We start from the raw sequence: 11,613 nt of genomic DNA on the forward strand, positions 1-11,613 counted from the left end.
TGTGCACTGAAAAGCAATGTGTCAAAAGTAGGTCACCTAATTTGTTGCATATGCATCACATATATTTTACACTTATTAACATTAATGCTGCTTAGATGTCTATTTCAGGCTGTAGTGCCAAGATGTGAACCAGTACTGTGTTCTCATAAGAAAAGCCAATTACAGAACTCTCATAAATCTTAAAACTTTTAGATTTGGTGGGTATTAGGGTTCAGTATTGCTGCCAATTTAGGGTTGGACCCTACACAAGGCCACAGCCCAAAAGCTAAGTGAAGCGCTAGATTTGCTGGGTTTGTTGCAGAGAACCATCTGAGAAGTCATCCCTGAGAGCTGTTTGGAAAAGGGGTACGTACTTTCAAAAATATCTTGGCCATGTCTACCACAGGCTTTAGCCAATCAGATCAACGGACCGCAGGCCACAGAGGAAAAACAAGGCAGAGTTTCAGAAGCTCTAAAAGATAGACAGCAGAAATTAAATTAATGACACATCACAGTTTATCTACCTTTGTAAGATGAGTCAGCTGACTGCATGACTCATCTGTTAACTTTCTGACCTTACACACAGATAAAACTTAGGTCTGAAACCATTATAGTAGTTTAGCATTGGGAGATGCTCTGCTGCACACCTTTAAGGTAAGCCTCTATGAGACTGGTATGCTGAAGCTATTAGTATAAATGTGTAGTTTAAAAAACAAAAAGAAACAAAAAAAAACAAAAAAAACAACCTATGATTCACCTACTGTTATACCCACAGGAAATAACCAAAAGAAAAATATATAACTAGTCTGAATAATCCACTAGGATAGCTGTATCAGACATCAGGTAAAAAGCATGTGAGACCAGAAGAAGGAAAAAAAAATGCATTTGTATTTTGCAATAGACTGCACGCATCATTGTCACCGTTTCAACACAGACTTTAAACATGGACTAATCTGACAGGAAAGGACTAGCCAGGAGGAGGTGAGAGACTAACAGAGCCAGCGATTGGCTGTTCTGAACCTCCAGATGTGGTCATCCAGCTGTGTCTATGGTGTACAGTAGAGCCATTATTGGATTTCCTGCCTGTTCCCTCGCTACTGGCCGCTTCAGCGACACTGTGTGAAATTACATAAGGCTCACCCTGCCCCCTCCCTGCTGCCCAGTGTAGAACACAGGCCTTCACACACTGCCAACTATGACTCCCTGTAATCATGCAAGCAAAGCCACTCAACCAAAACACTCTTGAGGATCTAAAAGATACTCCTCCTGCTCACTGACACATGCTGACGCCAGGGAAGCAAAATTTACGTAATTTCTCTGGTAAATCCATTATGAAGAATCAACAAAAATCTTAATAAGCGCCTAAGAATGAGTTTACAGGAATACGCCTACATACAAAACATATGAAACCACAAAGTGAGAATGCAAAGTATTGAGGAAACTGGTTAGAAAGTAAACACTGGTACACACTGAACTCAATACAGTCTAAAGAATTTACAGAACATTTTCCGAGCTTGTAATCCAAGATATATATAACCTTCGCTCTATATGTCATATTGGGGAATGGAATTATAATAGACATCAAGAAAAAACAGGCTGACAGTCAAATGAATAAAAATGGTGGCCACCTATGGTGGTGATTCAGACATCCCTGTACCAATAAATACTGTGCTGAGGCTTGAGACTGGCTCCAAAAGAGTCCACTGAAAACTCCCATGTTAAAATGCACAACTGAATAGTAGGTTTAGAGTCCAGTACAAAAGCAACTTAGGTCTCTATGACTATTTCTCCCCTTGTAGAGCAACTAAATACATGGTAACTGGATATCTGTATGAATACTGTTGATGCTTGGAGTTAGTGGTATGGCTTCTTTGACTGACAGATGTGCTAGGAAAGGCCACGAAAACCAATGTCTGTCCCAAGGCCTCACCTCTGATCATTCATAGCATTTTAATAGTCTGGTAGCACTAATAAGCAGTTTTTGTGTCTTTATAAGTGCAGCTCACTAACCAAGCTAAAGTCCAGTTTTGAACCCTCAAGATGGGCGTTTCTTCTGTCACCATCTTGGTTTCAAAATTCAGATGTGACAGGCAGGGGAGGGTTTGATTGTGAAACCACTTGCTGGCTGGTTGACGGCTTGTGAAACAGAAGTCACGACCCAATAAGTAATAACCACAAATAATTCTACTCTTCAAAACAGTGCGCCCAAGATTTACAAAATAAACCTAATTTTTAGTACGACCCCAAATGAGAGACTGAGACCATAAACTCAGCAGGAAATTGTTTACCAAGTCAAATCAGAAAGCTTTTCCTCGTATACTCCCATAGAAACAAGTCTTTTTGCAACCACAGCTATCACCATCTGGTGGCATTCAGATAGAAAATAGGCCGAAGGCACTTCAAATTTGGCTCGACTTTTCCTACCTGGAAGCTATGTAAAGCCATGTTTTAGTTTGTATATTGACAAGGCTAAATGATTACATCTTCTGCAAAGTGTTCGCATTATGTCCGAGATATAAAGATACTTTCTTTCTCTTCCGACTGTTGTATCATCACATACTGTTTATCTGGGTTTTATTAGCCAAAACTGGCCTATCAAGGATATTCAATGGTAAGTAGGTAAGTAAAACAACTGGAAACAACTCAAGTTCTCTATCACAATGCTAAATTATATTGTTCATTTATTCTTAGAGTATACTTGTAAAATTAACAGACCAAGGCAAATGCACTACAAGTCAGGCAAATACATAAATCTGAACTAAATAATATAGAAATTCAAGTTGTCTAGATAAACCTTATTCATTCAGGTCAGAAATGTCAGAAAATGCACAACAATACTCCAACTCTGCCTTCATAACTTGTCTGGTAAAGTTCACAAAGTAAAGATAAGGAATTGTTCATGTAACAGTTTACATTTTACGCAGAAATTGTTGTATGGCCATTACTGTTAGAGTACAAAATATCATTTATCTGTTACTGACACACAAAGTTATTTCCCAGCTGTGTGGGACATGATAACATGAAGCCTTAACTTATGAATCTCCCTTTATTCTCCAATGGTTCTTAAAAGTCCACCTGACATTCAGCTCTCAATTCTAAGCAGCAGGAAATAAAACTGAGGAGTGCACTTGTCTGCTGAGCTGACCTACGTCCCCCGCACTGCTGCTTAATTATTCAAGAACTTTGAAATGTTCTTCAGTATGGCAGCATGCAACCCGAGTGCCTGTTTGCCCCTCATGATAGCAGCTTCATAGAACTTCCAGTTATGCATGACAAGGTGTCTGTGTGTGTACACTGACAGCGTGCATGTATTGCCAAATACTAAAGTCCATACATCCCTCCAGTATTGACACAGATGGCACAAACAATACACCGCTCCCAAATATGACACACAAGGTTGAATTAATTATAATCAGGGAAACATTTAAGCAGGGAATAGATCCAAACATTACAAAGCAAAGACCAGATGTCATATCAACAGTTTGATGTACAGGCACATTCAAAAGGACTAATTTGTTCCAAACTGCACTGTCATGGATCCAAGGTACATGTCAAGACAGGAGTTCAATCCTCTCACACAAGCACACGCAACCAGTAATTACACTTCCATACCTCTCACTTCTACAGTGGAAATACAGCTGATATGTGTTCATCAACTCTCAGCTTGGCTAACTAACATCCTTTAATGGGGGGGGGGGGGGGAGAATAACAATGCTGTAACACGCTCCTAGTAGAAAACTTGGGCTAATCAGAGAGGCAAACGCAACACTACCCACACTGGTAGCCTACACACAAACAAGAGTAATGCCCTTTACCATGCTGTCATCTGTGTTGCGTAACTGAGTCAAGTGAATCACTTACCACAGAGCCATTTCTAATCTTTGCTAATCCGCTGTCTGGCTCTCTTTTATAGCGTTTAAATATGGGTGACTGGTTTTAATAGCAAGAATATTTCATAGCTAGGGAAATCAAAACAGAACACCTTATGAATAATAAATGACTACCTTCTAATAACAGTTCCAACACCTCTATTAAGAGCATCCAAACGCAGGTGTATCAGAAGAGGTTTTGAGATGGTTTTTTACAACACAATAAGAAGTGCTAAGTATCTTTTCTGACCATTTAATTATCTTCGTAATTGTATCTATGAAACAAAAAAAAGAGTAAATTAAGTAGCTCAACATTAAACATTTGATTATATTCTCTCGTATTTAAAACGCAGTCACATCTAATCTTCAAAGACACCGACTAAAAGAGAAATTCATGACATTTCTCAAAAAGGAGCAAGTTAACCAAAAAAGGAAAAGATACCAAGATTCCTGTAACAGATAATTGTAACAAAAGGAAGTGAAGTTTGGTGCTCACAAAAACAAAACAAAAAAAATTCCTGTTACTCACCTAACATTCAAGTGTATTATGATAAAGCGTGGGGTTATAAAACATGTTCTTCCACATACCAAAAAAACCCCACTAGAAACGCATACTGGCACAACATGAATACAAACAATAGTAGCAGTTTAGACTGCTGTTTATACAGTTTTTGTAATTGGCAGGAACAGGTAGTGCATTAACGTAGTGATAGAGTGCCGTACCAACTGTCAACATCATCTACAGCCTATTTACCACAAAATTATTCTGGAAGTACTTTGTATGCAACACAAACACACAAAAGCCAAACAGCCAAAAAATAAGTTATTGTTTAAAAACCTGATAAACTACTTTACAATAAAGGTCAACATGAACACCCTAAAGAGTGTAAATAAAAAAAAAGTCTGCTATAACAAGACAGGCAATCAGTTTTCAATGTTTATACATATGAGGAATTTTACATGTTATTTCTCAAGCGACACACATTCCTGATTGAAAAATAGATCTCCCGTTTTTAAACTTTGCAAGGTGATGGACACAGAATCTGTCTGACCTCCGTACCCTTTTAACCCCTAGGCCAGCAGACCGAACATGCCCAACCTCTTCCTCTCTATAACTGAGACTCCCTAAATGGGATAATTAGATTACTTATGATTAGGGCAGAAATCTGAGGCTGCAGGATAACCAGTATCAGAGACATTTTCTTTGAACAACACGTCACAACAAGTTTTTCCATTTGCAATCACAAAAAAAAAAAAATATATATTGCACAGCTGCCTAACTTCAGCCCCCCCATGTAGCCACTATAGCTGGGGTGGTACTATTGTCCAGTTCAATGGCACTTAGATTGTAATCTGAAGCAGAGCAACAGACCAGCTGTGCTTGATCATAATATTCTATCACACTGAGTCATGCATAACATTCTCCACACACAAAACCTACCAGGTGCAGTCCACTAGTGAGCAAGAAATGCTAGACAGCTGCACTTACTCATCCAGTGAGAAGGAAACTGGGTTGGAGGAGGGAAAGAGCCTGTGAGGCAGTTTTACAGAGACTGCCTCATATTTCTCTCTTAGGTTTCCACATGTAAACTTGAGGGTTCATGAAGTGCACCACGTACTAAACTTGTGTCGTTTCCCTATAATCACTCTGTTTGTGCAGCAGTTAGAGTAAATAAACATTTAATTTGCTGTGTCAAGTGCTAAGTGTTGGAAAAGTCACATCTGCTTGGATTTGTTGCATTATGAGGGTAAGAAACCATGTGAACTTGTGATTTAATTCCTCATCCAACCGGCCTGTCAACAGCCAAGATTCGGGTAGAGATTTGAACCAAGGCTTTATCTGATATAAAACAATGTCTTGCAGCCCTGACACACCAAAAATTACATTCGCCTACCCTACATACATACGTGTGCATGAATACATATCTATACATTTCTTCATTCCCCACCTGTTGCTCAACATGATCAAGCTGAAGGTAACACTGCTAGAGAGCGGAGGGGTGAGTGTTGCATCATCTAGTAGCTAGTTTTTTTTACAAGAACTGGTCAAGTCTGAAGACATACAGCATATAAAGCTAGCAGTTAGGATGTATATAGACGGCTGTTGTTTGGCCTAACATGCATGCTGTGCTAAATCCATTATCAGAATGTGAAGAACCAACCGCTATGACTTCAGTCTAAAACTTGTGTGCACTGTGCTGAAGAAATATCAACTAAAATTGGACTATAACCAGGCCGTACTTTCCTGTAATTCAAATATGTACCACGAGAAGGAACAGTGAGCCAGTGTAGCATATATTTAACCAGCAAGTCATTAAAAACATTCTTATTTATGATGATAGCATAGGAAAAGGCAAAGCCTTGTAATGAAACGTGGCTAGGGCTGTAAATGTTTTAAACACGCGTCATGATTTGAGTTACAAGAAGGTAGGGCTACACGATTTTGCATAAAATGAGAATCACGATTTTTTTGCTTAGAATTGAGATCACGATTCTCTCACGATTTTCTTTTCCAGTATAAATATTTATTGCACTTATTAACTGCACATCAACTTCGTAACAGTTGAGACTGAACATAAAAACAACAAATGTCTCACATTTTGTCGTTGCCGCAAAATGTTGTACTGCTTGAAATGTCGTCTCCACCGTTGCTCGACACTGCGTGTATAGAGCAGGTAGTGCAACAATAGAAAAATAGTTGCGGGACGGCACTGTGTAGCGTCTAGGGGGGGGGTTGATCATTTTCCTAAATCCCTCGTTTTGCACAGTGTTGATGGGAGCCATATCTTTAGCCAGGAGATAAGTGATAGCCTCCGTAATTTCTTTGTGTCTGCGGGAGTTCGACGGGTATGGGGAAGCGCTGTATAAGGTTCCCGTTATTGATGTTTGGGTGGTTGACCGGGACTGATTTTCTCCTGTCACTTTCTCGTCATCTCTCACGTGCTCTCCGTTGTTTTTTCCCTGCCAATTTTAGCAGCCAGCTGGCTTCTGTATCACGTGGTATAAGGCTCCGCCCTTGTCATTTGTTGAGCAGGAAGAGTGAGCGCTTGTTTTCATGCAGATTACGTCCCGGATCAAAATGCGGTACAATCGTCGTCGTCTTTTTTTTTTTTGTTAATCGTTGTCATTTGGAAATGAGATCGCACATAAGTATGAATTGAGATCGCGATTTTCTAACGATTAATCGTGCAGCTCTACAAGAAGGTATTCTGTATCGCTTCACTTGGGTTCACCATCTCCACCATGGTGTTGCCTATTTGCCAAAACACCCAGTTGAGGTGTTTTGGCAAATATTTAATATTTTTTTTCCCCAAATTAAAAACATGCTTAGGCACTACACCCAAGTCTCAAGCATTCATTATATACTTTCTACATCCACAAGTCCACTAGAATCAACTCAGGTTTAGAATTTGATTGCAAAGATCCATGTGGATGTTCGTGTTTTTTGTTTGTTTATTTGGAGGGGTAACCATGCAAAATCTATAGAAAATTTACAGTACATTGCAAAATCTACACATGCACAAGTTGACTTCAAAGTAGTATAACAGAATTGATTAGTCTGTTATCGGGTGTCCAGCTGACCATGCATGTGTCTGGAGTATATTCAAGAATGATCTAACAGTTCAAATGTAACAAATGCAAAAAAGCAAAAAATTAAATCACATTTGAGGCAGTCTTTTACTATGCATGTACTGCAAATGCTCACATTACTCTGACTATAACACCATTTTTAACTCATCTAGAATATGTTTTTAGTTACAAGAGTTAGATGTGTTACACATGCTCTTCCTGTATATGGTATATTTTGATGTTTGTGGAAGATTACCTGCTATATCAGAGGCAGCCAGTGGTGACATAAATAAAAAATAAAGAACTTGTGACATTTATTATTATGAAAGAAAGACATTTGGAATTTTAATGGAAATCATTGATTTATGATGATGCAATGTGCTTTGTCTTCCCACAAGAATTTACTGTAAGGATTCATCTTTCACAATGAAATAAAATGAAATGAGCAAGAACTTCCCCTTTCCAGTTTCATAACTCTGTTGTGTTTCTTAATAAGAGAAGAAATTGAACTAGCGGTGTAACGGTCTCCCTGAGGCTCCATGCAGAGCACGGGATTATCTCCTGCCCCCATTACCCTTCTGGAAAAGGGGGAGATATCACTTCACTCCAATTTAACTCTTTACAATCCTGACAGTATGCAATACAGACTCCAATTTTGTGGATTCACGTCAGAATTTGATTTTTGATTTTGAGTGCATTATGGATTATTAGAAGGTTTAAAAGCTTTTCAGCCTGCCGCATCACACACACCAAGTGTCTACAAGTACTACAACTGCTTGTAATACCGAGTAATTTTACATTAATGTACTAAATAAGCTAAATAACCTGGGCAATCAAACATCACACAGAATTTGTACTAGAGACTTTTAATGTCCAGTCCAACCAATTTTATTATGCAGCTGTCCAGAAAAAGTGAGGGCTGAAGCTTAGGAAAATGATATTTGTTTTTAATAATACTTAGCATTAAGCCCCCAGAATAACATATTACGGTGTCATGACGCAGTACCGGCGCAATATTCCTCCCACCCGTTCTGCTGCCACAGCCATTACTGTCATTACTTTACCAACAGCGTGGGCTTCAATCCAATACATGATTGTATTTAGCTATGGTGGAGAAACTGAGGGATTGCTTCATCATTGTTGGTAACTGCAGGAACATTATTTGTACATTAGCCAACCTTAGTGGTGAAATATGGCATTAAACTAAACAGCTGATTAGCCATTTTCAGTGACAAAACACCCTCCTTGTTGCTATAAAGAGCATGTGTATAAAAATAGCTTCAGTAACACACACATGCATCATAATATCCTAACTACCCATGTGCTCATGTTGCTTATGCTAATTAGCAATGTGGAGCAGTAGGTGGTTAATGGGTGGTTAAACCATGCTAGTGTTGGGGGAGGGGTGGGATCTGATGTATAAATATCAGAGTGAAAAGGAAATAAATCAGAGGGTTTTCCCCTTTATCTTCCAACTATCTTTGGATATTATGGAAATTTGTCCCAATTTAACAATGACTTGCACACTGTACCAGATGTTTAACAGGAAACTTCCTGCTGATAAAGTTAGATGTTTCAGTTGATAGGAAGTAATCTAAATCAATCAGTTGTTTAGCGTAACCTATCACACAAGTGTTATAAAACACTGGAATAGCTATACGCAAAGACATGCAAAATAAATACATGGACTGCGTTTAATACTGATTGATTTTGAGTGAAACACGTTTCATTCATTTGTGATAAGGCATTGCCTGCTTTACACAAACACACTCATCATATTGTTGTACAACTCCTTTTTTTTAGCTCTGCTACAAACCTGTGGTCTTACAAACCACAGATCACTATTTTTATCATTGGTGATGTGATGTGAATAATCTATGTACTATTGGAAACAGGAAAATGCATTGACTCTTTGGTCATCCGTGATAAAGTGCATCAAAGTGGTTTACCAACTTGGTCAAACTATATCCTGGGGAAAACCCTGTTTTATAACCAGAGAGGACAGATCAGTGAATACATCATTTAATCCCAGGTATCCAGACAGTTACAGTTTAAGGTTTGCAAGTTTTTAAATACACATTACCACACCACTAGTTTATGTATGTTCGCAATTGTGTGTTGGCACACGTTTCAAACGTGGGCACATAAAAGTAAGGTATGAGACAAAATATGAGTTTGTGTTTCTTAGGGAACAATCACAGCAACAAAAAATTCACAGGACAAATGACTATTATTTGATTGCTGATAATCAGCTTTTATCTACAGTACGTGTTACAAGAGTTGAAGATATACAATATAGAACAAACAACTTTAGACAACAAGGACACCAATCAAGCTGAACGTCCTCCCTAGCATTCAATATTAGGAAAACGTCTTTTAAACTATTTACTGTTACTATTTTGTAACTCACTACCTTAGGTATCCAACCAAATTGTTTTTAGTCTTTACAGAATTAACAGATGTGTCTCAATAGCGATTAACTACTTAGAACAACCAAAATTATAATGTTTTTATGACGGACTATCATTGCACAGACTGTAGAGACAGGAAAGCAGTTTACCGGAAAATACACAGGTCCAAAACCCCCAGTCCAACTCCAGCAAGTATACTCACTCAGCAGCAATGTTGAGAAGCCAAACATTAACGCAAACTCCCTACAGTCCATCTTTACTTTTGTTTTTAGAGACTTGACATCAAGCTGCTTACAAAACTACTGCACGCCAAATATAGCTTATCAGCCATCTGACAAACCAATGCGTCCCCGCTAAAGCCGATACAGCGCATCAAGTTCAGTTCATGTAAAACCAGTGTTTACAAACGCAAACCGGGCGCTATTGTGCATAGCCAAGTTAGCAGGCTAAATGACTTAGCTTGAACCCCTTTTCTGGTACCGTATAGTAAAAAGTTGACAACCACTAATATTGTCGGATATTGGTCGTGTTGTGTGTGGAACAGCGTCGGTAACGAATCACCACCTGTGTCTGATTAATTCACCTGAATAAAACTGGCGCTGGCTACTCGGTCATTCTGACAGCTAGCTTGGGAAGCTAGCCCTGGTTAGCCATTAGCCAGCCTAGCCTAGCCTAGCCATGTAGCACGTGTTCCGGATTTATAAAATAATTAACTAGCTGGGAATAACCAGCCAACTGGCACTACTGTGGCAAGATGGGTAACCAGCTAGTCGAACACCACTAAAACATTTAATTTCATAGAGGTCTGACGGACCGTGTAACTATAGCACAGCATAGAGACTCGAAAAGGTCAATACTGCTGTTTCTCCTCCAAAGAATAGCCGGACCCCGTCATCCAACAGCAGAACAGACCCCCCCAAACCAATGGACAGCGAGCAATGAAAGCTAACTAACCTTAGCGGCGGGGCAAAAGAAACCATTCGGTGGTGTTATCGCAGTGTAACTAACGTCCCAATTCTCGTCACTCGGTCCAATTTCGCTTAAAGGTCTTCTCTCTTCGACTGAACGTCTCTCCCCGGGATTAATCCACATGAAAGAGTAGTTTTTGTTTTCATTTATTCCGCTAGCGGTTTTCGGATACGTCGTGCATGTTCCTGCACAACACAGTGGTCTAGTACTACTCCCTGAGCTGCTGCTGCTGCTGAGACCATAGCAGGGCTGAACCGCCTCTCTCTTTCTCAATAGGTCCATAAGCCCTCTCGCTCCTCCTCTTTACTCAAAGCACTGCACATTTCCCATGCCCACAGCATATTCAAAATTATAGTAATTTGACATGACTCATTTTCATTGGTAAATAAAATATTATGATTAATTTTCCATATAGATTTGTAGGTGTGCTATTTAGATGATTAACAAATATATATGTATAAAGCATACACTGTGCAGCTGCTTAAATTTCCATCATAATCTAACACACTCCACAAACAGTCCACAAGATTTTCCATCTTATCCTGGACTTATTGCTACACATTAGACTCAAACGCTAACTGGCCCTCTCCAGCTACAGCCCCCCACCCACCCCTCCCTGCTCCTTTATGAACCCAGAGACGCCAAAAAAAGGGGGTCAACTCAAGCATTAAAACTCCAGGAAGTCTACATCTGTGCTGCTTGATTCCCATGGAGAAGTACAAGCTGTGAATACACTGACTTAACATTGAAGGATAGTATTCGGGAGATCACAACATGCCATGCTGTGAACTGAGTTGATGACTCTGCTGAAGCCG

General features: G+C 39.3%; 1 protein-coding gene across 3 annotated transcripts in view; it reads right to left on the reverse strand.

Moving 5' to 3' along the window:
* Positions 1-11,033, reverse strand: part of ncor2 (nuclear receptor corepressor 2) — a 90,621-nt gene extending 79,588 nt beyond the window's left edge. For 2 of the 3 annotated variants that reach the window (XM_005473081.4, XM_005473080.4), the window contains exon 1: positions 10,784-11,033. The gene's annotated coding sequence lies outside the window, so the exon portion shown is untranslated. Of the gene's footprint in view, positions 1-353; positions 373-10,783 lie in introns of those variants that run through there. The other variant, XM_013271582.3, reaches the window with a different exon arrangement.
* Between the last annotated feature and the right edge of the window lie 580 nt (positions 11,034-11,613).

This window comes from Oreochromis niloticus, linkage group LG12, assembly GCF_001858045.2.
Source record: "Oreochromis niloticus isolate F11D_XX linkage group LG12, O_niloticus_UMD_NMBU, whole genome shotgun sequence".
Lineage (NCBI taxonomy): Eukaryota > Metazoa > Chordata > Actinopteri > Cichliformes > Cichlidae > Oreochromis > Oreochromis niloticus.